The following is an 18,047-nucleotide window of genomic DNA, read 5'->3' on the forward strand; positions in this document are numbered from 1 at the left end:
AAGACCATATTCTGGGCACTACTAGAGTAACATGATTAAAGCAAAAAAAAAAAAAAATCTTACAACTCCTCAGGAAGCACTGATAAAATTGAGTATTCTTAGACTTTACTTTTATTTTTTTAAGATTTTATTTATTTATTCATGAGAGACACAGAGAGAGAGAGAGAGAGAGGCAGACACACAGGCAGAGGGAGAAGCAGGCTTCCTGCAAGGAGCCTGATGTGGGACTTGATCTGGATCTGGGATCACTCCCTGAGCCGAAGGCAGATGCTCAACCACTGAGCCACCCAGGCATCCCTATTCTCAGACTTTACTACATCACTAAATGTTAGAGGACAAAGGAACAAGTCTTAAAGATTTTGGAGAAAATATATGGTTTCCAAAGAATGTTGTATTAGCCAACCTGTCATTTATATTGGAAAACAATAGAAACATTTTCAAATTAACTTGAAAATATTATTGTGCAAAGACTCAGAAATACATAGTAAAAATGACTTTAAGAGTCACTTAATGATTCAGCCATCTGAAAAGATGAATACCTGCCATTTACATCAATAAGGATGGAACTGGAGGGTATTATGCTGAGTGAAATAAGTCAATTGGAGAAAGACAATTATCATATTTCACTCACATGCAGACTATAAGAAACAGAGCAAGGTACCATAAGGGAAGGAGGGGAAACTGAGTGGGGAAAAAATCAGAGAGGAAGACAAACCATGAGAAACTCTTAACTCTGGGAAACAAACGAGAGTCACTGAAGGGTCAGTGGGGCCTTGCGGTAACCGGGTGACAGGCATTAAGGCAGGTGCATGATGTGATGAGCACTGGGCATTATACACAATCATTGAACACTACATCTGAAACTGATGATGTACTATATGTTGGCAAATAGAATTTAAATCTTAAAAAATCGGATCCCTGGGTGGCGCAGCGGTTTGGCGCCTGCCTTTGGCCCAGGGCGCGATCCTGGAGACCCGGGATCGAATCCCACGTCGGGCTCCCGGTGCATGGAGCCTGCTTCTCCCTCTGCCTATGTCTCTGCCTCTCTCTCTCTCTCTGTGACTATCATAAATAAATAAAAAATTAAAAAAAATAAAAAATAAAAAAAAATTTTAAAAATCACTTATAATGATTTGCCTGAATTAGTAGACAAATCAAAATTAGAAATAGCATAATGGCATAGAAACAACCTAAGTGTCCATTGGTGGATGGATTTATATAGAAATATGTATATTGAGAAATATATTTGTATGTTTATATATATTTATAATATATATTTCTATATAAACCCAAATCTTCATATATATATATATTATATATATATATAATATATATATATATACACACACAATGGAATATTATGGAATATTATTTAGCCTTAAAAGGAAGAAAATTCTGTCATTTGTGATAACACGGATAATCCTGAAAGATATCATGCTAAGTGAAATAAGCCAGGCAGAAAAAGACAAATACTGCATGGTATCACTTATATGTAGAATACAAAAAAATAAAAATGAAAAGTTAAACTCATAGAAATAGAGAGTAGAAGGTGGTTGCCAGAATCTGAAGGGTTACAGAGATGGGGAGATGTTGGTAAAAGGATACATTCAGTTACAAGATGAATAGGTTCTGGGGTGCCTGGGTGGCTCAGTCCATTAAGCATCTAACTCTTGATTACAGCTCAGGTCATGATCTCACAGTCATGGGATTGAGCACCATCATTGGTTCCACACTCAGTGTGGAGTCTGCTTCCCCCTCTACCTCTGCTCCATTCCCATGCTTTCTCTCTTTCTCTCAAATAAATCAATAAAAACTTTTTTTAAAAAGATGTATATGTTCTGAGGATCCAATGCAGAACATGGAGACTATAGTCAATAACTATTATACAATTGGAATTTTCTAAAAGACTATAACTTAAATGTTCTCACCACAAAAAAAAAGGAGGTAAATATGTCAGGTGATGGATGTGTTAATATAGTTTATGTAGGGGGAAATTCTTTCAAAATGTATACATAAATCATCATATTGTACACTTTAAATATTTTATAATTTGTGAATTATACCTCAATACAGCTGGAAACAAAAAATAAAACACTATAATGGAAAACTTGTGGTTTTAAAAACTTTGTGGACCAGGGTGCCTGGGTGGCTCAGTGGTTGAGCATCTGTCTTTGGCTCAGATCATGATCCTGAGGTCCTGGAATCAAGTCCTACATCAGGATCCACTCAGGGAATATGCTTCTCCTTCCGCCTTTGTCTCTGCCTCTCTCTCTGTGTCTCTCATGAACAAATAAATAAAATCTAAAAAAACACTCAAACTTGTGGACCTTCCCTTGCTTCATATATACCCCGAATTCTATAATAATCAAGGTCATGTTTTTTAGAGTGCTCCTCTCTTGAGGAAAAACTTGGTCCTTTTTTGCTTTTGTCTTTCAATGACGTGAGTGACTGTGTTCCTTTTTTTTTTTTAAGATTTTATTTATTTATTCATGAGAGACACAGAGAGAGAGAGACAAAGAGAGAGACAGAGAGAGAGAGAGAGAGGCAGAGACACGCAGAGGGCAAAGCAGGTTCCATGCAGGGAGCCCAACGTGGGACTCCATCCTGCGTCTCCAGGATCACGCCCTGGGCTGAAGGCGGTGCTAAACCTCTGAGCCACCAGGGCTGCCTGACTGTGTTCCTTAATAAGCAAACTTTACTTTTAATGTCCTTCATATCATTTAAAAAATTATATGAACACTGGATGTTATATGCAATTGATGAATTATTGAAAACTACATCTGAAACTAATGATGTGCTATATATTGGCTAATTGAATTAAAATTATTATTATTTTTTAAGATTTTATTTATTTATTCATGAAAGATACAGAGAGAGAGAGAGAGGCAGAGACATAGGCAGAGGGAGAAGCAGGCTCCATGCAGGAGCCTGATGTGGGATTCAATTCCGGGAATCTAGGATCATGCCCTGAGCCAAAGGCAGATGCTTTACCACTGAGCCACCCAGGTATCCCAGATTCAAATTTAAAAAAGACAAAAATTTAAAAAACTAAAATAGAAAATGTAAAAGAATCTAAAAAATTATTAATATTGTCTTTTCCATCATTTAACTGTGGCCAAAAGTTTGAGACACAGTGCCAGAAAAATTGTCAAATAAACCATATTTAATTTTGCTTTTCTCTCTCACTAAAGAAGGTAGCATTGAGCTACATATGGCCATTTTCATTATCTGTGACTGGAATATATTTGAATTAACTGAGTCATTAAAAAAATCTGAATATAAATAAACCATGCAGGGACAAATTCTCCTATGCCATTTACTATATGTTTTGATTGCCTACTAAATGCCAGGTATTATTCTAGAGTTTATGTCTACACCTGTAAGCAAAATATGTATAATATTTATATAAGGGACTTTATAATCCAGTGCATGAGATAGATGATAATGTTGGCAATGTAATAAGAGTACAAGTTAGGGGTAAGCACAAACATCTTCTGAGCACCAATCTTTTATTGCTAATCCTGTGTTGATTCAGTTTTTTTGTTCTTTTGCTAAACTATCAGCATAGCGAGCCACATTTCTGCGATGGAAAACGATGCAATGAACAGTTATTTGGACCATTATGAAAGGTTAATGGTGGTCATCTCTATGCACTAAAATTGTTAAATTTTTCTCTCCTCTTCCTTTGAATCCATTTCCCAAAATATCCAACCTGAGAATCATAAATCAGAAAGTGATACATGTAGACATTTGTCTATCTCATGTTATGAAGATTAAAGAAAACTAAATAAGGCATGGTTAGAGCTTTCATTTCCATCCACCCTTTTCACTTTGATGTCTTTTTCAAGTTTCTGGAATAAAAGTAAGTATTATTTAAAATGAAGTAAACTATTTTATTTATTATAAACCTAAGGAAGGAAATTTGAGATGAAAAATATTAAATTTTTATTTGCAATTTTTAATTTTTTTCAATTGCAAATACATATGCATGTCTAATTTTTATACTTCCAAATCTTTTACATAAGAATTTTCCAATTTTTAAGGGTTTTTAAAATTTATTAATGAGAGACACAGAGAGAACAGAAACACAAGGCAGAGGAAGAAGTAGGCTACTTGTGGGAAGCCTGATGTAGGACTCAATCCTGGGACCCCAGATCAGGACCTGAGCCAAAGGCAGACACTCAGCCACTGAGCCATTCAGGCTTCCCGGGATTTTTCAGTTTTTCATACCAGCATTGAAATGTCATTTGAAGTGTCTTCATAAGATTTCTCTGTTTGGCTATGCCATTATTTACTTTACCGTTGCTGCAGACATATAGCTGTGATAGCATTCTCCCTCTTACAAATGCAGTCCCATGAGCAGTCTATACCTAAATATTTGCCTGGATCTTAAAATATTTCTTTATGATGGACTCCAAGACCTAAAAATATGGGATTAACCGATGTAAGCTTTTAACCCTTTTGACATATAGCCAAATAGCTGTACATGAATGTTTTACATCTTTACAATCTTTAAGCTTGTGTGCAGGCTCTGCTCCAGACGGGTAATAACTCAACCTCTTCCCTTCTCACTTTCTACCCTACAAGGTCTGTCTAATACCACCACAAAATCTTGGGTGAAGAATAAATGAGACGATGCATTCATGGGATTTCACACGGCACTCAGCACTGAGTGGATGATCGACAATTATTATTTTGTCTCCCCCTCTTTGGGAAGATAGCTATATCAGCCACAGTCTGCTTCTCTACCCCAAATCCTCTCTAGGATCCACTTTTCATGTGGCAATCAGAAGCCCCTTGAGCTCTGTGTTTTGTAACTCCAACTTCCCTTTTACATTTCTTATTCCCAGCTACATTGCTTGTGTCCCATCTATATTAGAAGGAGCTTATCTTATTTCTCCACTCTGTAAATAACAGACTGCTGATAAGAATAATAATGAAAAGTCAGATTGCAGCAGAGCAGAATCGGGGAAATAAAGGTAACATTGAGTGAACTTCAACAGGGAAGAAAGGATGCGTAGTGGATAAATGATTCTGTACCCAGAGATAATGAATTCCAGCAAGCAATAACTACACAAGAAAAAAAGAAGAGAAAAAAAAGTGTGAATACAGAGAACTGAAAAGAAATCCTGGAGTAGCAAGAGAGCCAAATAGGGTTCAAAAAGACAGGTCTTGAGCTAAGAGAGTTAAAAAAAAAAAAAAAAAACGAATCAAGGCATGCATGCACTGGGGTATCAAAGGTAGAGAGAGCAGGGGTGAAGTAGATGGAGTCCCTCATGAATGCCTTTCTGGCACAAAAGAAAGACCAAGTCTGTGAAAGAGCCAGTGATGCCAGCAGAGAGCTATGTTGATAAGGTATTGATGTCTGAGTCCCAGAGAAACCAGATAGGATTTTAATCACCTTCAGATGGATACAAAGAACAAGAGCAGGTATTAAAAATCAATATTTATAAACTACCACAAACTGGTGTGGAACTGGTGACTTTGTATAGCACCTGGTCAGAAGGGCTGAACTATAATCAAACAAATGCTTAAAAAAATAAAATTCTAATAGTGAGCCCAGCTTTGAGTTGTGTCCAAGCCTAAGTGGCCCACGGTGACTAGCTGCCTCTCTGAGTGGTAAATCTAGGGCTATATGGCTGACTTCTCTCCCTTAGAGTTTGTTAATGAAAAAAAACAACAACAAACTAAATTTGAATATCTAATTGACTTTTAACCAGGCAGCATCTCATCCAACAAATAGAGAGATGCTCTGAGGCTTATTTGGAATGAAAAAAAAAAATTATAGGCAGGAGGGTTGGGCAAGGACATTATTAGCAAAAGAAAAGAAAGAATTGTTTGAGGCCATCCTTTTGGGGGGAAGTCAAGGGGAGAGTTTATGACACACAGATGGCCTCACAAGTGCTGATCAAGAAATTTCAGATTGACTTTTAAAAGGTCACATTCTTGGGATAGGTTAAAACTGTAAATTAAGTCTTGGTTTGATGTTGTGAAGTGTAGGGGAAAAATTACTCCATTGGGGCTTGTAGTTTCTTTTTTTAAAGGGGTGGAGTCCTTCAATTAATTTTCAATGGGTTCCTCTCCCTTTTAAGGTGCCTGCCTAATGGATCTTGAAACATAGGTTGGAGAACGTCATCCCCTCATTCTAAAACCTTCAGTGGCTTGCAGAGTGGAGCCCAATTCCCAGTCTGGCACCAAGATCTCTACCACATAGCACTAACTTACCTCTCTATAGGAACTGCCTATATTCCTAATAAGGTGTCTTAGACTCTGGAGACTACAGACTTTTCAGTTGCATGTAGGTAGATGCCAATGCTCTCTGTCACTTGAGTACATTGAGACACAGCATCCAAGGGCCAAGCTGAGGGCTTCACAGTCTTCCATTGTAGGGAAAAGATGAGTCATCAGGCTTACTTCATGTGAATGATCCTTTAAGAGACACAGCAATTATCCATATTGTAAGTGTGCACAAATTAACTCCTATGATCCAGCAACTAACTCCATGAGATAGGAATTATTTTCCTCATTTTACAGATGAGGTAGAAATCAGTATTTTCATTTTACTACAGAAGACTTAAGTAAAGTGTTAAAAGTATATCCAGCAAATTCTGAGTCATTCATCTTGCAAAGCCTATGCTGTAATGACTATGTGTTACTTTGGTCCCCGTTTTGTTCTTGAAATGTTCTTGAACCAAAGTGTTAGTTCTTCCCTAATATTTTAAACTAGTATTTTGACCATTTGGGTGTGGCTTCATTCATGTTGAGTCCTTAAGATTGATATTATCATATTCAGTTTTGGAATACTGAATTCTGTTTTGAAATATCCCAGGCAGTTCATCTCATGCCAGGAGGTCCTCTGCATGTTTTCTTTGCAAAATGGAAGAACTTGGTCATAGTTGTCTCCTTGAACTTTGGAGTCAGACAGAGCCTAATTTTAATCTTTTTTTTCCCTAATTTTAATCTTAACTGTGTCACTTTCTAGACTGTATATACTTGAGCAAGTCATGAAACTTTATCTGTGCCTTGGTTTCCTTATCTGTAAAAAGAGAATGGCAATATTTCCCCTGCAACCCCCTAGGGTTATTGGAAGGATCAAATTAGATGATAAATGTGAGTGTGACTCATAAGATATAAAGTGCTACACGAATATTCAGAATGATTATGACATCATCTTGCCATTGTCATTTTTATACTTCATAATCCAGGCACATATGATAGCTATCCATAATCCTTGATTGGCCCTTTGAGACACTTAGCTATTACCTAAATATCGTCAGGTCTTATAATATTTTTTTTTAAAATATTGAAAATCATTTCTGAAATGTTTCAGTCTTAGGTTGAATTAAAGCTCAGGGATTTTCTTATCTGATCCAAAGGCAAATCATTATTCCAGGACTCACATATGACTTGATATTTTTCTTCACCCTTGTGTTTCTATCTTTATAAATTTGTGAAAAGGAAGAAGGTCAATAAGAAAAGACAAACCATTGTATACATAAACCACATCTTCTTTATCCATTCATCTTTCGTGGACAAATACCCACCATTTGCTTCAACGTGGATGGAACTGGAGGGTATTATGCTGAGTGAAGTAAGTCAGTCGGAGAAGGACAAACATTATATGTTCTCATTCATTTGGGGAATATAAATAATAGTGAAAGGGAAAATAAGGGAAGGGAGAAGAAATGGGTGGGAGGTATCAGAAAGGGAGACAGAACGTAAAGACTGCTAACTCTGGGAAACGAACTAGGGGTGGTGGAAGGGGAGGAGGGCGGGGGGTGGGAGTGAATGGGTGACGGGCACTGGGTGTTATTCTGTATGTTAGTAAATTGAACACCAATAAAAAAAAAAAAATTAAAAAAAAAATAAAAAAAAAAGAAAAGACAAACCAATGCACCACAAAATGATTCATTTCCATATACAATAGAGCCATCCAGTAATACAGAAAGAATACATTTTCACTAATTTATTGCTTTGTCAATTAAAAAGTAATTTGGTCAGATTTCATTATAGTCTTTCCACTGTGAAGAAGGCACAGAAAAACTTTTAATGTTTTAAAGGCTGACCTTGCTGTATTTCATCTAAGAAAATTAGAAAGCACCAGACTTTTAAAAGTTTTATGAAAGAGTCTCCAGGCCAGTTTCAATCTCTCTCTTTTTTTCCGTGAAAACTCAAGGTGGGCAAGGGGGGCAGAAGGGGCAACTTACTTTTTCTTGACTGATTTGTATGGGTCAAGAAGGTGACTAGGTTCTCAGGGAGGGATGTTAAGAATAAATCTATAATCCAATGCTGATAGCAATGGTGTTCATTTGTCAGTCCTTTATAGTTTCTATGGCATGATTTGAATTTATGTTCACATCCACCACTGTGAGGTAGATGATATTAATCCCATTTATTCAGATGAATAAACTGAGGGTCAGAGAGGTAGAATGGTATGATGAAGGATCCTGGATTAAAAATCTAAAACCTGAGCCAATACTATAAATATCAGAGTAAAGTTGTATAATGAGATCCTTTTAGATACAGTATCTTATATCCTTGACAATAGTTTGAGATAAAACCCACGCTTTCCTTTTGAAAATTGAAGACATTGAGGCTGTAAGAATTAGGCAGCTTCCCTTTGTCATATAGCCATTGAGGAGCAAAGCCAGGGGGTAAATTCAGGGCTTTCTGCCTCCAGAGCCTTACATGATTCATAGAGCCCATGTATTTCCTTTATGAAAATTAGGATAAAATTCAAATTGTTCATGACTAGAATTCTTGATAAGAGCATGTCAGTGTGGCCAGAGGAGAATATTGTAGCCAGTTTCTTAGAACCCAGGGCTTTAATAAGGGCCCCCAGTGAGGGAGACTCGTAGTGACAGCTGGACTCCCCAGAATGCCTGTTCTGAACACCTTTGACTGAAATGTTCTTGAACACAGAAGGGTTGTGTGGCAACAGTACAAACCTCAAAAGAGCTCATGAACTTCAACCCTGGGGGGTCCTGTGAGCAGGTTCTCTCTAAAAATGGAAAAGCTTTTCCATTAGGAGCAAGATAGGAGTGTAGTCTCAGGGGAGCAGAGCTAGAAGAGCCATTCACAGAATCCTCACAGTACAGAGAACAATCTTGTTTGTTGCTGAGGAGAGACTGATCACAGGACCCCACCCCACAGATACTCTCCCCATAGCCTCACCTTACTTCCTGTCATGGTCTCCATGGTGCATTCAAGAAATTAACTCACTTCTCCAGGAAAAATAACTGCTTTGATGGGGAAAGTAACTTCCCCAGGAAAGTAACTGCTTTGATGGTGGGGTGTGGCTGGAGGTCAGAAGCCTTCTCTTTGACACCTGGTCTGGGGAACTCTGGGGACCTAAGTCTGCCCCATGGGCCAATTAAGTGGCAAGAGCCCTGGCTATGGGGGAATCATGGTGCACTGCTCTGTCCTGGTACAAATCTAGCAAGCCTCAATTTTATGCACCACTTACTTGATTTCTACTTGCCCCTTGGGTTCTGAAGAGGACTTTTTTCATCTAAGTAGCCCCAACTACACACATTGCATACATGTGTCCTGAACCCCATCCTCACTCCTCTTCCAGCCAAAGAGCAGAAAGGCTGAACCTTGCAATAACTGACCTGATTATCAATGTTGTGCAATCACACAGGGACCAAATTTCTGCTTTCCTCTCAGCCTCTGCTTTTATCCCTTCTGTCTCTGTTTCTGTCTCCCGCTTTCTCTCATAAACTCCCATGTGTAATGAAACATAATTGGTATTGGGTTTAGATTGTTCAAGAACAAACTAATTTTCAAAATTTATATCAGGGCTCCTGGATGGCTCAGGCGGTTAAGCATCTGCCTTTAGCTCATGTCCTGATCTCAGGGGGCCTGGGATAGAGTCCCACATTGGGCTCCTTGCTCAGCTGGGAGTCTGCTTCTCCCTCTGCCTCTGCCCCTCCCCTTGCTCTTGCTCTCTCTCTCTCTCTCTCTAATAAATAAAATCTTTAAAAATGATAAAATTTATATCAATAATATTTTCACACTTTTTAAATAAAATTTGCACATTTTATGTTAGCTTAATTTCTAGACACTCTATAATTTGTGTTGCTATTGAAAATGCTACTGCTTTCCTAATTGGTTAATTTGGCCCGTAGGGGCATTGTTTCCAGCAATGTTGTTAAATTCTTCAGTTGTGTTTAGTAGGTGGTCCATAAATTCTTTTGATTTTCTACATAGATAACCTATTAATCTGTTAATATTGAGATCAGTTCCTTGCTTCTGTATGTGCTGATTTTGGATCTTTGTAAATTACTTAATTTGGGGTAGACTTAGATTCCTCATTTTTATAATGCAGTTGCCATGAATCTCATAGGTATACTGTGAGGATTACTGAGGATGATGTACCCCAGGTGTTTGGCTCCTGGCCTGGCTGGAGTTCAGCCTTGGGGCCACAGTAGGCTCTAGGGAAGGCCAGGGAGTGTAGCTCAGTCTTTGCCATAGTGTTTCTGTTCCTGTCATCTAATTTTTAGAGATTCTTCTCTTACTTTCTCTAAGATTTAATTTGAATCTAATGACTCCATATTCTCTGTTGTAGTTTCTGTCTTTCAATGAGTGACATCTCTGCTGAAGAAGGGTGGGTAAAGAAGAGAGGAAATAAAATTTAACAAAGACTCTGGAAAAGGGATCTTTTAACACTTTAATCTCTACGTTTCTGGAAAAAAACTTATACATATATATGCACACATTTATATGTATGGTGTTCAGACAATTAAAAAGGATTAATAAAATAATCTTTGACCGTTTTTCTGCTCAGGTACAAACTTAAATATTATGGCTTTAGCCTTAGGCTGAAAAAGAAACCAAGTGAGTTTAAAAGACAAACCAGGAACCAATGGACATTAAAGATGGAGTTATAATTAGAGTGACAGTAAGTCTCAATCCACCAGGTGGGTTCAAAATGGACAAGCCAAGTGCATGGCTGCCTAGCAAATGCATTGATGTCTATGTAATTCATTGATGATGGATCTCTTTGGCTTCAACTGACCCTTATGTAAGATGGAGGTGTACATAAACCATACCATGTCTGCTGCATAGGCTGGTCAGGATCAGATAAAATTACAAGGAACCAAAAGTACTTTCTAAGGTAGAAATTTTCACCTTATGGCATTAATCTTCACATAATGAGTTACCTGGAATTCTTCCTACGATGCCAACCTTCCTCATTTTCCTGAAACTGAGTAGTTTTCCTAGACCTGGACTTTTATTAATATAACTCTTGGACAGTCCTAAGCAAACTGGGACAGTTGGTAACCTTATCCTTCTCCAAGGACCAGAGGGACTAAAGGGCTACTGAAGAAGGAGCTGCTATGGACTGAACCATGGGAGGAGTGTCAGTAGAACCTGGTGGAGAAATTGGTTTTACCAAAGCACATATTCATAACTGTGACCTGTTAAATCCTGCCCATGGTGTTGCTTAGTTACAGAACCTAGCCAATGTATGTCTGCACTGTCAGCAGATTCTGGGTCCCTGAAATCATCGGTAACTCCTAGGTTTATATAGAGTATTGACAAATCTCACTCCAATCAGTGAGTTCCTTGAGGTCTTCTCTTTTTAGAGATCCCTTGATGATACTAAAATTTCTCTTTCTGTGGCTTATAAACAGGTCTGTGGAGGTGTTTTCAAAAAAGAGTGCCCCAAAACTAACAACAACCTCAAACCTTATATGTTTGATTCAAGACACAAATCTCTCATTTCCTGTGCTCTATGTCTCATTTTTGCTTCTTTCTGTATTCTTCATAAAAGTTGATGGTGTTCTCATTTCTATACTCTCTCTTCCCTGATCTTCAGCCAGAAGCTGTGGACAACCATTTAGATCCTCCTACCTTGAATCCTACTCCAGAACTATCCTCTCAACATGAAGCCTGAATGAGCTCAACCTGTTGAATTTCATTTAAAAAAGGTTTCCCTTGGGGATCCCTGGGTGGCTCAGCAGTTTAGCACCTGCCTTCAGCCCAGAGCGTGATCCTGGAATCCGGCATCGAGCTCCCTTCATGGAGCCTGCTTCTCCCTCTGCCTGTGTCTCTGCCTCTCTCTCTCTCTCTCTCTCTAATGAATAAATAAATAAAATCTTAAAAAAAAAGATTTCCCGTGGTAATATATATACATGGCTTAAAAATGAAGACCAAAAATACAAAATAGAGCTTATGATGGAAGGCAACGATTCCTACCTTACCCATCCTTACTTCTAGGCCCACTCTGCAGACAGGCAAAGCCAGTTACTGTTTTTATATTGCTCTCTCCTGGTTTATCTGCTGTGGTTGTTATATAGATCTAGCTCCTTTGACTCCATCCACTTCTCTCACCCCTTTCTCCCAGTTTTCATTTCATCTATGGCTTTCTTCCTCAATTTATGAATGTACTTGAGACTTTGCTTCTTATTCATCAAATATAAATGTACCTCTGGGCTCCTCATGTGCCTAAGAATACTGACACCCCTACCCTCTCCAGTCTCTTCTGTTTCCACCATCCAGCTTCCATGATCTGTATTTTTTTCTATGTCAAAATTGCTATCACTACATCCTTTTTTTAAAAAAAAAAAGACTTTATTTATTTATTCATAGAGATGCAGAGACACAGGCAGAGGGAGAAGAAGGCTCCATGCAGGAAGCCCAATGTGGGACTCGATCCAGGGTCTCCAGGATCACGCCCTGGGCTGTAGGCGGCACTAAACCACTGGGCCACCAGGGCTGCCCTATCACTACATCCTAATCTGCAGCCACCTCTCTTGCTTTGTCTATACTTTGATTCTAAATGTTAACAATAGGTCATTTCCATAATTATTACTGTGTAAATATCACAGAGTCAATAAACTATGGCTTATTTCCTTTCTTGTTCAGTGTTTATTTTATTCCACATTGTGGTTTGCTTTGGTCTATTTATTTTTCTTTCTTAAACTATTGGTTTTAAACACAGCCTTTTGTTTTATTGGTTGATTAAATCATTGTATCATCTGTTCTCTCAAGACCTCTTTTTTTCTTTGGGGACTCTGACCCCAAACCCCCCCCCCTCATTTTATTTAACACACACCAAATACCTTCAAGTCCTGTTCCATAGCTCTATTTTTAGGATTTTCTTCACTAGCTCTCCCAATTTGGTTGCACTCTCCTGGATTCCACTTTCTTCTTGGTTTTGCTGGAATGTTATTTTCAGGTATCTTAGCAAAAATGACTTTAAGGAGGTCAACTTTTAGAGTCTTTTCGTGTCTGAAAAAATGTCTCACTCATTGCTACCTGCAAAGTAAATTTTAGTTTGGTTGCATAATGAGCTTCTATATCAAATCCACATTTCATGTGTGCATTCACTTCAGAATCCTGTCCTTCCAGGATTCAACTCCTTAGCTCTCTCAACAACAAACATATTTATACAAGTAAGGCTATATACACATAATATGAAAAGCAGAATGGGATATACCCTGCAGGAAAGAAGAATTTTAGAATTCCTTATCCATTCTCCATAATTATATCAAAGGATAAATCATTCTAAAGCCCAGAGGGACACCTGGGTGGCTCATCAGTTAAGCATCTGCCTTTGGCTCAGGGCATGATCCTGGAGTCCTGGGATTGAGTCCCACATCGGGATCCCTGCATGGAGCCTGCTTCTCCTTCTGCCTGTGTCTCTGCCTCTCTCTGTTTCTCATGAATAAATAAATAAAATCTTAAAAAAAAAAAACAAAAAAAGCCCAGACAACAAGGCACCTGGTTGGCTCCGTTGGTTATGCCTTCTGCTCAGGTCAAGGTCCTGATCCTGGGATGAAACCCTGCCTTGGGCTCCCTGCTCAGTGGGGAATCTGCTTCTCCCTCTCCCTCTGCCATCCCCTGCCCCGACTTGTGCTCACTTGTGTGCTCTATCTCCCAAATACATACATAAAATCTTTTTAAAAAAATTACTAGAGCCCAGACATCTGCTTATAAACTTTTGTTTTTATTGCTTCTATGTATTCTAGCTCTGTGGTTCTCAAAGTTTAAAGTGCATAAAGAGAACATAAGAACTACCCTGCATGATAAATATACAAAACTATGTACTGAGCTTTAGAAGGGCAATTTAAGGGGTTTTCAGAGATAACTCTTAACTATCGAATTGTACTGATTCTAAGTTGCATCTCTCCATATTTTAATATCAAAAATCAAGATGCATCTTATAAAACAATGGCATTTTACAATTTTACCAGTGTTTTTATTTTGCACTTTTTATAGGTATAGAAGATAACATAGCTTCCTGAAGTTAATGATGTATTATTAGATGCATTGAAATATCATAGACTTCACAAGAGAACTCCAGAGTTTTTTGGAGGCATTGCTTTTTTTGTGATATTTAATCATTCACTGTTGCTTAACAAACCTGATGTCACTCATATTTCTTTTTAGGTAACTTTCAGCACCTTTTTATCTTTATGTTTGTACATTTCATAGTGCTGCTCCAAATGAGGGTTATAACTTTTCCTTCATTACACTTGGTGATTAGTGCCCTCTTTTAACGTAAAACACCATGTCATTCAGCTCTTGTAAATTATCTTCTGTTATTCCTTGAATAATTTTCATCCTCTGTTTTCAGTGATTTCTCATTCTAGAAGTCCTTTATTCCTCTATTAATTAAAAGAGTAGTTTGAACACCCAAAGAAAAAGGTATTGAGAGAACCCAATTCCAGTTCTCTGGGGTATAGATCTGGAAATGGGACTGCTAGTTTATATGGTAGTTCTGTTTTTTTGTTTTGTTTTGTTTTGTTTTGTTTTGTTTTTGAGGAAGCTTCCTACTGTTTTCTATAATGGCTGCAGCATTTTGCATTTCCCTTTTTTTTCATTATTTTTTTAATTTAAATTCAATTAGCCAACATGGATTACATCATTAGTTTCATTTTTTTTATTGGGGTTCAATTTGCCAACATATAGCATAACACCCAGTGCTCATACCATCAAGTACCCCCCACAGTGCCCGTCACCCAGTCACCCCCACCCCCCACCCACCTCCCTTTCCACCACCCCTTGTTCGTTTCCCACAGTTAGGAGTCTCTCATGTTTCTTCAGAGAGTTGGAACAAATTATCTTAAGATTTGTGTGGAATCAGAAAAGACCCTGAATAGCCAGGGGAATATTAAAAAAGAAAACCATAGCTGGAGGCATCACAATACCAGATTTCAAGTTGTATGTAGCTATGGTCATTAAGACAGTGTGGTACTGGCACGAAAACAGACACATAGATCAATGGAACACAATAGAGAATCCAGAAGTGGACCCTCAACTTATGGTCAACTAATATTTGACAAAGGAGGAAAGATGATCCACTGGAAAAAGGACAGTCTCTTCAATAAATGGTGCTGGGAAAATTGGACAGCCACATGCAGAAGAATGAAACTAGACCACTCTCTTACACCATACACAAAGATAAACTCAAAATGGATGAAATATCTAAATGTGAGACAAGATTCCATCAAAATCCTAGAGGAGAACACAGGCAACACCCTTTTTGTACTTGGCCACGGCAGCTTCTTGCAAGATACATCCATGAAGGCAAGGGAAACAAAAGCAAAAATGAACTATTGGGACTTCAACAAGATAAAAAGCTTTTGCACAGCAAAAGAAAGAGTCAACAAAAACTCAAAGACAACCTACAGAATGGGAGAAGATATTTGCAAATGACGTATCAGATAAAGGACTAGTATCCAAGATCTATAAAGAACTTATTAAACTCAACAGCAAAGAAACAAACCATCCAATCATGAAATGGGCAAAAGACATGAAGAGAAATCTCACAGAGGAAGACACAGACATGGCCAACAAGCACATGAGAAAATGCTCTGCATCACTTGCCATCAGGGAAATACAAATCAAAACCACGATGAGATACCACCTCACACCAGTATGGATAGGGAAAATTAACAAGGCAGGAAACCAGAAATGTTGGCGAGGATGTGGAGAAAAGGGAACCCTCCTGCACTGTTGGTGGGAATGTGAACTGGTGCAGCCACTCTGGAAAACTGTGTGGAGGTTCCTCAAAGAGTTAAAAATAGACCTGCCCTAGGACCCAGCAAGTGCACTGCTGGGGATTTACCCCAAAGATACAGATGCAATGAAACGCCGGGACACCTGCACCCCAATGTTTATAGCAGCAATGGCCATGATAGCCAAACTGTGGAAGGAGCCTCAGTGTCCATAGAAAGATGAATGGATAAAGAAGATGTGGTTTATGTATACAATGGAATATTACTCAGCCATTAGAGGTGACAAATACCCACCATTTGCTTTGACATGGATAGGACTGGAGGGTATTATGCTGAGTGAAGTAAGTCAATCGGAGAAGGACAAACATTATATGGTCTCATTCATTTGGGGAATATAAAAAATAGTGGAAGGGAATAAAGGGGAAAGGAGAAAAAATGAATGGGAAATAACAGAAAAGGAGACAGAATGTGAGCATTTTGCATTTCCATCAACAGCATGCAGTGCTGCAACTAGAACTCTTTCTTACCTTCTATTTTCCATCTACCCTGGTCTTGCTCTGTTTCTTAACTGCATCACAGATATACATGTGTCTATCTTCTCTGCTTTTCCTTGTTTTTATAGTTGAAATCACACTGTTTATATATGTTTAGGTCCTGTGTATTCATATTTTATTGACATATCATCATACCTATTTTCCCATGTCATTAGAATCTTTCAAAACATGATATTTCATAACTGTTCAATTCTACTCATGAGCTTTCCTAATATGATAGATTCTTTCCATTTTCATCCTATTATAAAAGCATCATTTTGTGTAGAGAATACATATGCAAATATCTGATTTTCAACTAAGTTTTAAAATAAAAAAGTGAATATCAATCATTTTATACAACAACGGTCGGTAATTCTGTTTCCTGTACTTGTTGTTAGAGTACTACTTAAATGATTTTTTTTTTCAAGAATGGGTTGGAAAGTCATCTTCTTATAGGAGATTGATTTTCTGTGCTTCCTTCATAAAAGACTACTTGTTAAGATGAAGAATTCTTGGGTCATGGTCATTTTCCCTAAAAATTCACCAGCTGTGCTCTGTTGTTTTCTCTTCTCTAAAGTTGAGATGATAAGTCTGAGACATCGATTTAATTTCTCTAGAAGTAACCTGCATTTATCTGCCTCGGAGGGTTATGGAATTTTTCTTGATTTTTTTAAATTATTTTTTAATCTGATCAGAAAGTGGTCTATTCGTTGTGCCTCCTTAGAATGTAATGAGTTCTTAGCTTTCTATTCTCAGGTATTATTTCTCCTAGGGAACTTTAATTTTTTGCTGGTCTTAAGACAGCTTCTAGTGTTCTACTAATATTCTCTTTTTGGTCAGGTTTCTATTCTCTCTTCTCTAAACTTCTAATTTTCTTTGCCATAATTTTCATCCTTTTGTTCTTTTGTTTTATTCTGGGAGATCATTTTCAGTTTTTACTGCTCAACAATAATTTAAAATTAATTCAATGCCAGTTCTGTTAATTATTATGTCCAAGGTAGGATTTAATTTTGCACTGGGTTTTGCCATCACCTTTTATCTCACACAGATCTGTTTCCACTGTGCTTTATTATTTCTTCCTCTTACTGTTTTCTTTCAGGGTCCAGCTTTCTCTGATACTCAAAACAGAGAAAGTACCCAAAAAATCACCAAGGCTCCCCTCCTTCACTTCTTTCAACCACAGTTTCTGAGGATGTTTGCACGGTAATAACCCTGTGAGCCTGAAAGTCAGAGGAGTACAGACTTTAATTATGTGAAAATTTCATGTGGAGCCATCCTGGGGACTAGATTTCCATTATAATTAGTGATATTTGGGAGATATGAATTCAGATTCAGATCAGCTGCTTAGTCCAGGAGGACTGGTGTAAGGAGGTTTTGCTAATGATAATGCCTCATATGCGGGTCAAATGAGTTTCATAAATTGAGCCAAAGAAATGAGAGATTATTAGTAAGCATTAGGGAAAAAAATAAATAGGATTTAAGAGTTGAGAAGAGAAAAGGCAGGTAAAACATATAGAAGAAAAGGAATAGTTTACCAGGCAAC

The sequence above is a fragment of the Canis lupus genome, chromosome 3 (genome assembly GCF_011100685.1).
Source record: "Canis lupus familiaris isolate Mischka breed German Shepherd chromosome 3, alternate assembly UU_Cfam_GSD_1.0, whole genome shotgun sequence".
In the NCBI taxonomy this organism is placed as follows: Eukaryota; Metazoa; Chordata; class Mammalia; order Carnivora; family Canidae; genus Canis; species Canis lupus.